The sequence below is a fragment of the Zingiber officinale genome, chromosome 7A (genome assembly GCF_018446385.1).
Source record: "Zingiber officinale cultivar Zhangliang chromosome 7A, Zo_v1.1, whole genome shotgun sequence".
Lineage (NCBI taxonomy): Eukaryota > Viridiplantae > Streptophyta > Magnoliopsida > Zingiberales > Zingiberaceae > Zingiber > Zingiber officinale.
Genome location: NC_055998.1, coordinates 138,381,101 through 138,395,321, shown reverse-complemented (window position 1 = coordinate 138,395,321; position 14,221 = coordinate 138,381,101). Strand labels below are relative to the sequence as shown.

Here is a 14,221-nt window from a genome sequence, read left to right as displayed (position 1 = left end):
CATTACCCATTCCTCAGCATTCTCCCCTCGTCCCCTCATTTGCGACACCATCATCTTGAGTCCCTCTCCAAGCAATCCATGCGTGGGCACAAGACGCCAACCAAAGCCTTGCGAAAGGCAAAGCTTTTTTAGTGTTGGATCTTTATCCACAATCTACCGGAGGGATAGGGATTTCTTATCTATCAAGATGGCTTCAGCTGTCAGCCTAGCTAAGTAGGCCAATCGCCAACTTCGTCTAGAGTTGCAGGAATTTATCAAGTCGTCGATTGGCCAAGTTGCCAAGTCGGCGAGTGCTCCGAATGCAAGTCGATGAAGCTGATGCCAAGGCTCGAGACAAACGTCGAACAAACCCATAGACGGAGTCCGAGTTGGGTGAGAAGAGTCGCTCGAGGAATAAAAATACCGAGTCCTGCAGCGAGACAGTCTTCTTAAAACAGATTCGTACCCTCCGATGGTGATATAAGTGATAACCATGATTTTACTATATTATTTTAATTCATAATGCATGGTTTTGATGGTCTATTCATAGCTTAAATTCATGTTTACGCTACATTTCATAAATTGTATGTGATCTTGGACCTAATTGCAAATTAGCCTATTTTCATGGTATTTGATGCTAATATTTTATTTTTATTTTGTAGGCATCAAAAAGGTCATGGGCCCGATCAAATCAGACCACATTTGGGCTCAAATCAAGGGCTAATCAAAGCGATCAAGTCTTGGAGTATTTTGGACCGTCCATTGAAGATCAAGCAGATCTGGACCACCCGTTGAAGATCCAGCTCATTTAACTTAATGAGGAGTAGATCTGGACCGTAGATGAAGATCAGTACTGTTGGATCGAATTTTAGGCCCTTTTCCACCGTTGATCAAGCTCCAAGAGTTCTGGACCGTTGGATCAGTTTTGAGGAGGATTTAAATACTGCGAGAAGCTACAGTGCAGGTTGAGCTCAACGTTTCCGCGACAATTGCTACTGTTCATCATCTCCGACGACCGCAGCTCCCGTTCCATATTCCAGATCTGAGAGCAGAATTTCTTCTCCGACGGCGAACTTGAGCTGCCAGTGTCCATCTTCCAAGATCGGAGAGTGCTAGAGGGAGGTTTCTCGGCGCGAATTTGAATCTGTTTCACTGCCGTGATCCTGTGAGAGGGAGGTTTCTCGATCAGCGATCTTCTTATCCAACTGAGCTCAGAGGGAGGTTTCTTTGAGTCTTAGATCTTCTTCCGATCTTCATTCCGCAACTCAAGTGGATCGATCTGATCAGTCGATCTAGCTTGGACAAATCACATATTCATACTCTGTTTCTTCGGTCGATAGGATTATCAGTTAGATGGGAGCTTGAGGGGAGGTTTCCAAGAGCCATGAGCATCATCTGGTGATAGTTGGAAGCTTGGTAGTTCGTTGGATGTTTGAGGGGAGGTTTCCGAGAACAAATCTGTTTTACAGCAGAGTGGAGAAGTTTTGGTTATGGGTTTGGGATTGTGGAATGTTAGGGTTTTAGTTTTCTTGTTTTTGTCTCTGAATTGTGCTCAAACTAGCTCAGATCATCAGATCTGATTAATTTTCCTTATCATTTCTTCTTGTTTTAGTTTACTACAATTCCTTCTATGAATTCCTTTGCTGCAAAACCCAGATCTGATTTCTGACTTGCAATTCTGATTTTCTTAAGATTTCTGCAATATCAACCACACTAAGCTACTAACTTAGTTTGTAATCTGAATCTTATGTGACTAACTAATTGTAGCTAACTAATTAGTTTGCAATCTAGTGTTTGTTTTGAAATCTTTATTTTGGTTCATGTAAGTTAGTATTAGTTTCAATTCAAGAAATTAGTAAACCTTTGATATAGTCATTGGATGAGTTGTGGCTGAAATCGTGCTTGAAGGTTGAATGCTTAATTGAGTTTATTTGATTGCTATATCTGTTCATGAAAAACAATATTTAGTAGAAGAACCAAGTGATTGAATGTTGAATGCTTGTTTTGTTTGAGTTTTTGAGTTTAATTGTCAAGTTGGATTCTAGTTGTTCATTGAAGATTTTGTTGCTTGTTTACCTTGCTTCACTGATGCATTGAATTTGAATTAAATTGCAGTTAAATTGATATTGAATTCTCCTTGATGATGTAAGAGCATGATTTGAATCGAATTCTAGAATCAACACACATTTATATACTAGTTGCCCTTGGAAAAATACGACTTGAGACTCCTTACTACGACACTTGTCTTAATTTTAATGAGTTTTAATTTTAATTAATTTGGAGCGCCTCGTGACATGCAAAAAGGCTAATACCAAATAAAACAGATTCGTACCCTCCGATAGTGATATAAGGTCACGCTTGGACGTATGTTTCCCAAATAAAACGGTGAGACCACGAACACAACATAGCACAGGTTATCGTTGCAAACTGAACATGTACCTAAATGTTATCATGGGTATCTACTAAGCGAAGAATTACACGACAAAACGAACGAGGAAGAAATGAGGGAATCTGATGGAATTCTCTTTTGTTTTTCCTTTTATTAGAATTCTTTACAGAATTATTTCTGTCTTTTTTTCTCTTATTCTCCGTTGCTTGTTCTGTGCCAACTTATATATAAGAAGCTCCCAACCATGACCGAGCAACTTTCCGAGCAACTTTTAAACATGCAAGCAAGGGATGTGTAGAAGCAAATACATGTGGCATGCAAAGCATGTGCATGCAAAACAAAGCAAAGTATTCAAAAGAGAATTATGACAAACATTGATTGATTCATGTGGACACACTATGCCTCGACCGCGGTCCACTGTATGGAATCGCGTTCACACAAGAATTCTTTGGGTTAGTATAATTCGGACCCTGAATTTACACCCCCTCTTGTATTTTATTCCAACCTTAATGCCATAACTTCCAATGTAGGACTAATAACCTGTTGGTGCGGGAAGCATCCGACGATCGAACCCAAGTTTTGATAATGGCAAAGGATTCAAAGTTAAGGTTAATTATTATCTAATGTGGTTGAATGAGTTTGCAGGAAAGTCCTAGCTGCGGTTAGGCAGGTGGAAAATCCTATGGGTGATAACCCTAGGACAGGTCCTAGGGGTGGTAATCCTAGGTGGTGAAAAACCCTAAGGAGTTGTAACCTTAGGTCTTAGGGGGTGGTAACCTTAGGTGGAGGAAAACTCTAAGGGGCGGCAACCTTAGGTCCTAGGGGATGGTAACCCTAGGTGGTGGAAAATCCTAAGGGGATAACCTTAGGTCCTAGGGGGAGGTAACCCTAGGTGGCGGAAAATCCTAGGGGGTGGTAACCCTAGGTCCTAGGGGGTGATAACCCTAGGCAGAAAGTCCAGTCGGTCTGGAGGATCGGACTGGCAACAGGTATGTTCTCCTGAGTGGAGTAGGTGAGGATGCGTTCCCCGCGGAGGGAACAGTAGGTGTCGGTTCGACCTAGGATTTCCGGTCAGAAATTTGAAGTCAGAACTGGACAGTCCGGTGACTATCTGACTTTCATATTCATATTATTATTATGTGTTAACTTTGTTTTGTAGGATATTTTTGGTACTAACATATCTTGCATGGAAAAAGGAGCAAGCTTTGCCTCGAATGAACAGTACCCGAGGCGCTCTCATGGAGCTTGGAGGCGCCTCGGGTGTAAGGCTGAGGAGTCTGCGCAGCGGAGCTAGAGGCGCCCTCATGGAAGCTTGAGGCGCCTCGGACGGCATTGAAGGCGCCCTCAAGAAGATTGAAGGCACCCTCAAGTGGATAGGCGAAGACTGCTTCGGAGCTTATCTGCGCTGTGGATCCAGCAATGATGGAGGCACCCTCAAGAGGCTTGAAGGCGCCCTCAACAGCCTTTATAAGGAGGTCTTGGCCAGCAACTCAATACAACACATTCCAAGCGATCATTCTTCCGTGCACTGCTCAAGAGACGATCCAGAACTGTTGTAGCAACACCCCGACGACCAGGAGCTTCAAATTTATCATTTCTGTTGTCGGTATAAGTTAATTACTGCTTTACTTGTATTACATATTTGTAAACATTTGCGCTATTATAGTTGTTGCCCAAAGTAAATACTCAACGAGCGTGGACCTTAGAGTAGGAGTCGCCCTAGGCTCCGAACCAAGTAAATCTTGGCGTCCTTTCTGTGTGTGTTATTTATTATTCCGCTGCAATTACTCGTAAGATTTCCGAATACGAAAAGTGAAAGTCACGAGCGCTATTCACCCCCTCTAGCGCGTCTCGATCCAAAAATTTGTATCAGAGCGGGGCCGCTTCGATTTGGTGCAACCACCAGTCAAGCACATTTTTTTCATTGTGTTTTTCAGTTTTTCGGAGTCGATCGGAATCGATATTCTTGCTGCCTTCTGATCCAGTTTTTCGTAATTGAATTCTTTTCTCGAAGTGTGCAACACCACTCGAGATCGCGTGTTATTTTTAAACCGCACTACTAATCCAGGATCAAGCCTTGGGACAAGTTTTTTTGTTTTCTTTGTGCGCAAGATTTTATGGCTTTCCAAGAAGGCTACAGTATAGCCTGACCTCCGCTCTTCACCGGAGAGGACTTTGGTACTAGAAGGGTCGAATGGAGTCATACCTTCAAACTCACTTTGAAGTTTGGATGATCGTCAAAACCGGTCTGGAACTTTCAACTGACAACATTGGGAAACCAATCTCGTGTGAGAACTGGGATGCAGCTCTAATAAAGAAGGTAGAAGCAAACGCCAAAGCAACCTGCACTCTTTAGTGCTGCCTAACCAAGGAGGAGCTGAACCGCGTCGGCCTGTTCTCCAGCGCCAAAGAATTATGGCAAAAGCTGATCGAGTTGCACGAGGGCACGTCCGATACGAAGGTAAGTAAGCGTGACTTACTGCTAAATAAATTATACAATATTAAAATGCAAGAAGGTGAGACGGTCAGCCAGCTCCATGCCCGGATACAAGATCTGCTCAACAAACTCCACGCAATCTGACAGAAAGTGGAGAATCGCGACATTCTAAGGTATGCCCTAAATGCCTTTCCGAGGAACACCTTGTGGGCATCCATGGTAGATGCTTACAAGGTTTCTAAGGATCTATCCTTAATTAAACTAGACGAACTATTTGTAGAATTTGAATTGCATAAACAAGTTAATGCATGATAGGCTGAGAAGGGTATAGCTTTTGTTGCAGGTACAAGCAGAGCGCGCGAATCAAAACCCAGATGCAGAACCGAACCGGAGTCAGAAGAAAAACCGGATTCAGACGATGACAATGACAACGACGAGCTCACGGCCGAACTCGTCAACTTGGTGAGAAAGCTCTACAAAAAGAAGGGCTTCAACAAGAAGGACGTCAAAAAGGTGATCCAGTCCAAGGAGGCCCGACCAAACTCAAAGGTGAAGTTTGAAGTAACATGCTATGACTGTAACCAAAAGGGGCATATCAAAGTCAACTGTACGAACCAGAAAGATGCGAAGAAACAAAGAAGGAAAAAGACTCTGAAGGCGACTTGGGACGAGTCTTCTTTAGAAAAGTCCGATAATGAAGAGCTCGAACAGACAAGTTTTCTTGCAATGACGGCCCGGGACCAAGTTAACGAATCCGGAAGTGAGGACGAATTGGAAGCTGAGTTCGAGAGAAGCCACGGATTCGTATCCGTTTCCGAATGACCCCACCCCTCTGTAAGTACTTCTCTGTTGTACAATTTAATTAATTATCTGATGCATAAATTAGCTAAATCTAATGTTCAAATCAAGTCACTTATAAAGGAGGTAACAACCCTTAAAGAAGTGACTAACTCCGAATCCTTGACTGACTCTGTTCAGACTAGAACCTCAACTCAAGTCCAAAAGCTTGAGGAAGAGAATTCCAGCATGAAAATTCAAGTCAAGGATTTGAAAATTGCATTGAAACGGTTTACACTAAGTTCCAAGAATCTTGACTTGATTCTTGGAAAATAAAGGCCGTATACAATCGATCCGGACTATGATTTAGAACTAAAAGAAAATATCGTTCTTATCTATCACTTGTTAACAAACCAAATAGAAAGGTAGTCCAAGCATGGATACCTAAGTGCAACTTGGTCAATCAAGTTGGAATTGGTCAATATTGGGTCCCCAAGGATCAAGTCCATCATCTTGATAGACAATATTGAGGCTATGATCTAGGGGAGCCAATAGAAAAACTATCTTTATTAACAATTAGAATTGTTTGATGATTGTTTTTTTTCTTCTTTTTTTTATGATATGCATGCTTAGACTAGGATAGATTAAGGACCTAGGCGTAATTTACACTTGATTAGTTAGTCCTAGGAGTTTCAAAAGGGAAATTAAATATATGATTTCTTTGAAAGGCTCTGTCTAGAAGTGGTGGATAATCACATACCCAAGAAGGCCTAGTGCCTTGCCACAGCCTGAGAGCCAATCATTGAAATGTGTATTTAATTGACTAATTGGAAAATCTAAGTCTAACTCAAATGTAAATTAATCCTTAGACATAATCTAAATTAAAGATAACCATCTCACAAAACTACTTAAGATTTCCTGATTGATAACTTAGAATCGGATGAGATGGATGTAGGATGAATTTTATCAAAATTAACTAACTTAACCAAATTAATTTAACTTAATCAATTTAATTAATTTAATTTAACCTAATCAAAATTAATCAACTTAATGAATTAACTTAATAAATTAATCAACTTAATAAACTACTTAATAAATTAATCAAACTTAAGAATCAACTTAATAATTAACTTAATAAATTAATCAACTTAATAATTAACTTAATAAATTAATCAACTTAATAAATTAATCAACTTAATAAACTACTTAATGTAACTTAATCAAAACTAATTCAACTTAATAATTAATTAAATCTAATTAATCAACTTAATAATTAACTAAATCAAATTAATCAACTTAATAAATTAATCAACTTAATAATTAACTTAATAAATTAATCGACTTAATATTTAACTTAATAAAATTAATAAATTATTTAACTTAATAAAATTGACAAATTATTTAACTACCAAATTAATTAACTTAATTAATAACTTAATAAACCATCTCACAATCACCCATAGGAATACCATGTTTGATCATCTAGACTGAGTGAGATGGAACATTAAGTTGATTTCAGTCAAATTATCTTATAAATCCATTAAATTGACCCGAATCAAATACTTTATGTAGGAACATAAAAATTTGGATCGATGGATGCTAGATAGTGGATGCTCCAGGCACATGATTGCAAATAGATTGAAATTCACTAAGCTGAAACTCAAGAATCTAGAGTCTGTTGCATTCGGCAACGACGGAACCCTTAAGGTAATCGGAATAGATAATATCCAATTAAATTCCGATTTTTACATTCGAAAAGTCTTATTGATTGAACAATTCGATTTCAATCTACTCAATATTAGCCAGTTGTGTGACTCAGGATACTTAGTCACATTTTCAAAAATTGAGTGCATAATTAAGAATATTAAGAATCCTAAAACCACACTTAAGGGAATTAGGAAAAAGAACATTTATACGATAGACCTACCAACCTCCTCACTAAAGTGTCTATTGACACAACAAGAGAAAACTGAGTTGTGGCACAGGAGACTGGGTCACACTCATACTAGACTCATCTAAAAAATGAGTCAAAATGGTTTAGTTAGAGGTTTTCCCAAATTAAAATTTATTGAAAATTCAAATTGTAAGGAAAATAAACCAAGTCAAACCATAAGTTAACCAACCTGTATAAAACAACTTCAATACTTGAGCCCCTTCATCTAAACTTGTTTGATTCACATGGGGCTAAGTCACTAAACAAAAACCAATATTGCTTAGTAATAATCGATGACTACTCAAGATTTATTTGGGTAAAATTCCTAAAAACTAAAGATGAAACCTTCGAGGTATTTAAAACTTTTTGTAAATTAATAGAAAATGAAAAAAGCACTCAGATAAAAAGAATTAGAAGTGACCATAAGGGAGAATTTGAAAACCACAAATTTATTGAGTTTTGTGAAATTAATGGGTATAAACATGAATATTCATGCCCTAGGACCCCCCAACAGAATGGTCTAGTCGAACGAAAAAATAGAACCCTACAAGAAGCCGCTAGGACCATGTTGAATGAATATAATTTATCTAATAAATTCTGGGCCAAGGCAATTAATATTGCCTGCTATATATAAAATAGAATTTTAACTAATAAAATTGAAAATAAAACACCTTATAAAATATATTATAATAAAATTCCTAACTTAAACTATTTAAAGGTATTTGGGTGTAAAGTGTTCATTTTAAATACCAAAGACTACTTAGAGAAATTTACGTAAAAAACAACCCCAGGAATATTTTTAGAATACTCAACAACCAGTAGGGCATATAGAGTTTATAATAAAAACACCCTAAAAGTTGAAGAAATAATAAATGTAATCTTTGATGAAGAAAATAACTTACCCAATGTAATAAATGAAAATATTAATACAGAAAATGTTAACTCAAGAAACATAGAAGATGATGAAGAAATTCAACCTAAACCTAGTGAATTATAAGAATCAGTTACTGATCCAAATATAAGACCAACAAGAGCAAGTACCTATCACCCATCCGACCAAATTTTGGGTGGCCCAACTCTAGGAGTCAGAACTAGGTCATCTTATAGGAACCTAAGTTAAATAGCCTTTATTTCCAAGATTGAATCCAAAACTATAGATGAAGCCCTACCAGACCCAGACTAGACGTTAGCAATGCAAGAGGAGTTAGCCCAATTTGAAAGAAACCGGATCTGGGAACTAGTACCTAAACCCATTAACAAAACCATAATTGATACTAAATGAGTTTTTGGGAACAAATTAGATGATCAGGGCGAAATAATTAGAAACAAAGCAAGATTAGTAGCTAAAGGGTTCAGCCAAGTAGAAGGGTTAGACTATGATGAGACCTATGCCCCTGTAGCTAGACTTGAATATATTAGGATGCTGCTGGCCTATGCAACACATAAAGGATTCAAACTATACCAAATGGATGTAAAATCCGTCTTTTTAAACGGATTTATCAAAGAAGATGTATATGTAAGTCAACCTCTGGGATTTGAGGACTTAGAACATCCAAACTATGTTTTTAGGTTAAAAAAGGCCCTATATGGACTAAAATAAGCACCTAGGGCTTGGTACGAACGCCTATCAAACTATCTAATAACTAAAAGGTTTAACCAAGGTCAAATAGATCCAACCCTATTTGTAAAAACCTTAGAAAAAAATATTTTTGTAGCTTAAATTTACGTAGACGATATAATTTTTGACTCAACCAATACAAAATTTTTAAAAGAATTTACCAAATTAATGGAAAATGAATTTGAAATGAGTCTAGTAGGAGAACTTAACTTTTTCTTAGATTTATAAATTAAATAAACCAAAGATGAAATTTATATCTTTCAACCTAAATATGCTAAGGAGTTACTTAGGAAATTTGGAATGGAAAATTCAAAAAATATTAATACACTAATGGCTACTAACATTAAAATTGACTCAGACTTAGAAGGAAAACTAGTACACTTGAAATACTATCGAAGTGCGATAGGGAGTCTACTGTACCTAACTGCAAGTCGACCAGACATTCTTTTTGCAGTAGGTATGTATGCAAGATACCAATCTTACAAAAGAGTCACATCTAACATACGTCAAAAGAATACTTAGGTATATTAAGGGAACCCTAAACGTAGGACTCTGGTACCCGAGGTCTTGCACCTTTGATCTAACTGGCTATTCTGACTCAGACTATACCGGATGCAAATTAGATAGAAAGAGCACAAGTGACAGCTGTCAATTTCTAGGTCAGTGCCTAGTAAGTTGGTCAAGCAGAAAACAACATTGTGTTGTTTTATCTACCACTGAAGCTGAGTATATAGCCCTAGGTGCATGTGCATCTCAATTATTATGGATGATGCATACCCTAAAAAACTATCAACTAAAATATCAAAATACAAAAATTTCAATTGATAACATAAGTTCAATTAATCTAACCAAGAACCCAATTCACCACTCAAGAACTAAACATATAGAAGTAAAACACCATTTTGTAAGGGATCACGTAGCTAAGGGTGATGTTGTGTTTAACTATGTTGAGTCCAAATCAAACCTGGCTGACATATTCACAAAGTCCTTACCTGAACTTGAGTTCAGTGCACTTAGAAGACAAATAGGGATGTGCTTGGTAGAATAGAACTTATTTCTTTTTAAAAAAATAAAAAAAATATTTCTGTTTATTGTTTTTTTTAAACTATGTTTTTTTTTAAAAAATCAGTTTGTTTTTAAATTGATTTTAAAATTCTAGGAAAAATTATTTTTCAAAATTCCAACTTTTGTTAGTTTTTCAAAAATCTGGTTTAGCCTAGGAAATGACCCCCTATATATCATGTACCCCTGGTTTCAGCCAGAGCATCTCACAAGCACACTAGGATTAACTTGCATGTGTTTGAAAACACTTAGAGAGGTATGAGATGCATAGGGTACTGCCTGGACTTAAGAATGCTTATGTCTGTGTATCGACATGAGTCTGGGCAATAAACACCTGATTTACATTAATCAAGTTAAGTTATCCTGACTTAGTCAAATCTAACTGGATCACTGACTTAACTTGACTAACCAAGTGAAGGTTGTTACCCTCTAGGTAAATAGTTAGTAGCTAACGGTCAAACATTTGACTTAGAATACTGATTATTCATGCTTGGACTTAGTCAATTTTTTTTTTCTAAATGAAAGTGGCCTTAGTTAAATTTTTACAAGTTGATACTATTTAAGCTAAGTATTTTTCAAATTTCACTAAGTAAAATTAATTTTTGAATCTCTAAAATTTTTCTTTTATTTTCGTTCGCTCTTTTTAAACTAATTTTTTTTCTAACAAAATGAGCTAAGTTTTATCAAATACTTTTTGTTCGCTCTTTTTAAACTAAATTTTTCTAACACAAAATATCTTCAAACTTTTCCTTAGCTAAAAACTTCTTTCCAAACTTAGTTTCTAAAATATCTTTTAAGAAAACGGTTTTCTCTTAAAATCTTTTTACTTTCTCAAAATATCATATTAAGTTCAGAGCTATACTTAACTTTTGATTTCACTTAGCTAAACGTTTTACAAGAAAATTTATTCTAAAATGCTAAGTGTTTATCAAAGTATTTCAAAATAATTCAACCGCTTATTTAAAAGTTTTTACTCTTTCAGGTTTCAAAAATCTTACTAAAGCTAAGTTTTTGTTTATATAGCTAAATTTTGGTGTTTTAAAACTTACTGAAAAGTTAAGTTTTCAAAGCTAAATTATTTCTCAAAGCAAGTTATTAGAAAAATTCTTAGCTAAGGCCTATGATCATCCTCTCAACTTTCCTTTATTTTCTTATTTATTTTGATATATGACAAAGGGAGAGAGTATAAGAAAATTCATAGGGGGAGAGTATAAGAAAATTCAAAGAAAATTCAAAAATTTTAAAAGTCTAAAGAAAATTCAAAGAAGGGGGAATTTTTTAAGCTTCTTTTAAAGGGGAGCTTTGCACCAAATTTATGCTTGTGCTATTATTTAAAAGTCTTTATAGCATTTATTTATTATGTCTTTTTGCTTAACTTTGAATTTTAGTTATCATAATCAAAAAGGGGAAGATTGTTGGTGCAGGAAGCATCCGATGATCGAACCCAAATTTTGATAATGGCAAAGGATTCAAAGTTAAGGTTAATTATTATCTAATGTGGTTGAATGAGTTTGCAGGAAAGACCTAACTGTGGTTAGGCAGGTGGAAAATCCTAGGGGTGGTAACCCTAGGTCCTAAGAGGTGGTAACCCTATGTCCTAGGGGGTGGTAACCCTAGGCGGTGAAAAACTCTAAGGGGCGGTAACCTTTGACCTAGGGGGTGGTAACCTTAGGTGGAGGAAAACCCTAAGGGGCGGTAACCTTAGGTCCTAGGGGGTGGTAACCTTAGGTGGTGAAAAATCCCGGGGGGAGGGGGGTAATCTTAGGTCCTAGGGGGAGGTAACCCTAGGTGGCGGAAAACCTTAAGGGGTGGTAACCCTAGGTCCTAGGGGGTGATAACCCTAGGCAGAAAGTCCAGTCGGTCTGGAAGACCAGACTGGCAACAGGTATCCTCTCCTGAGTGTAGTAGGTGAGGACGCGTTCCCCGCGGAGGGAACAGTAGGCGTCAGTTCAACCAAGGGTTTATGGTCAGAAATCTGAAGTTAGAACCGGACAGTTCGGTGACTGTCAGACTTTCATATTCATATTATTATTATGCGCTAACTTTATTTTGTAGGGTATTTTTGGGACTAACATATCTAGCATGGACAAAGGAGCAAGCCTTGCCTCGGATGAACAGTACCCGAGGCGTCCTCATGGAGCTTGGAGGCGCCTCGAGTGCAAGGCTGAGGAGTCTGCGCAGCGGAGCTGGAGGCGCCCTCATGGAAGCTTGAGGCACCTCGGACGGCATTGAAGGTGCCCTCAAGAAGGTTGAAGGCGCCCTCAAGTGGATAGGCGGAGACTGCTTCGGAGTTTATCTGCGCTGCGGATCCGGCGGTGATGGAAGCGCCCTCAAGAGGCTTGAAGGCGCCCTCAATAGCCTTTATAAGGAGGTCTCGGCCAGCAGCTCAATACAACACATTCCAAGCGATCATTCTTCCATGCACTGCTCAAGAGATGATCCAAAACTGCTGTAGCAACACCCCGATGACCAAGAGCTTCAAATTTATCATTTTTGTTATCGGTATAAGTTAATTACTGCTTTACTTGTATTACATATTTGTAAACATTTACGCTATTATAGTTGTTGCCCAAAGTAAACACTCAACAAGCGTGGGCCTTGGAGTAGGAGTTGCCCTAGGCTCCAAACAAAGTAAATCTTGACGTCCTTTCTGTGTGTGCTATTTATTATTCCGCTGCAATTACTCGTAAGATTTTCGAATACGAAAAGTGAAAGCCACGAGCACTAGTCATCCCCCCCCCCCAGTGCGTCTCGATCCAACATAACCCACAAGTTGTGTTTCCATTTACATTTTTCCAACAATCCCTCAAATGAATGAAAACAAGGTATGTGATAGTATTCGACAGTTGAGTCATGTATATGATATGAAGGTGTTACCCTTTGAGCCTTCCCTTGTAAAAATCTATTTGCTCACTAGCTGATCAGTAGACGCAATATCTTTGAACTGCTCTGCCATTTGTGTAAGTATGGACAAATCTCACCCAGAACACTCTCTGATATAGCTTAAGTCTCATAAGTGTGTTTATTCTTGGCAACACATCTGGTTATGTGAGAAGCGCCAAGAATTGTACCTCCAATTCTCTTCAAAGCTGCCCCATTTCTTTCTCACATAGGTGATCTCTCGAGAGAATTTGTCATTACTCCACTGTAATTATTAAAAGCAAGAATGCTTACATGGCTCTGTGTCAGGCTAATTACCGATTGACTATCGCAATGTATGCAAATTTTCGGCATAGATTTTGGCCATCCAGGACATCTTCTAAGAATTGTCATAACCATTCAGCTTCTTCTCTACATTTGTCAAGAGCTACAAACTTTAACTCTATCGTGGATCTGGTTATTACGGTTTACTTAGAAGATTTCCACGAAATAGATGCACTTCCCAAAGTGAATACATATCCACTTATGGACTTAAAATCTTTCATGTCCGATATCCAATTCGCATAGCTGAATCCTTCGATTACAGCAAGATATCTCGTGTAGCGCAGTCCATAATCAAGAGTATACCGTAAGGACCTCAGTATTCTTGTTTTCCCTTTCCAGTGTGTATCTACTCAGTATACTTATTGCGTAGGCTAAGTCAAGTCGTGTATAACTCATTAACTACATCAAACTTTTAATCACCCTAGAGTACTCGATCTGAGAGATATTTTCATATTGATTTTTCGATAAATGTTGACTTATATCTATTGGAATTCATGCCAACACAGTATTACCGTTGTTGAATTTCTCAAGAACTTTGTCCAATAATGAAAGTCCTGTTATTTTAAGAATTTTAATTCTTAGAACCACATCAGTTAAGCTCATGTTTTTCATGCCAAATCTTAAGTTCAACATAGTTTTTGTAGCTTTAATTATCTTATCATTACCCCCAATGATAAGTATGTCATCTACATAAAGACATATCATGACATAGTCATTTCCTATGTCTTTCATGTATATACATTTATCACATTCATTGATTTTAAATCCACTTTCCTTCATAGCAGTATCAAATTTTCTATGTCATTATTTTAGAGCTTATTT

General features: G+C 37.5%; 1 protein-coding gene across 3 annotated transcripts in view; it reads right to left on the bottom strand.

Annotated features, from left to right (window-relative positions):
• LOC122002815 (protein-tyrosine sulfotransferase-like) overlaps nt 1-14,221 on the bottom strand; it is a 67,951-nt gene that overhangs the window by 19,442 nt on the left and 34,288 nt on the right. The gene's annotated exons all lie outside the window — the stretch shown is intronic.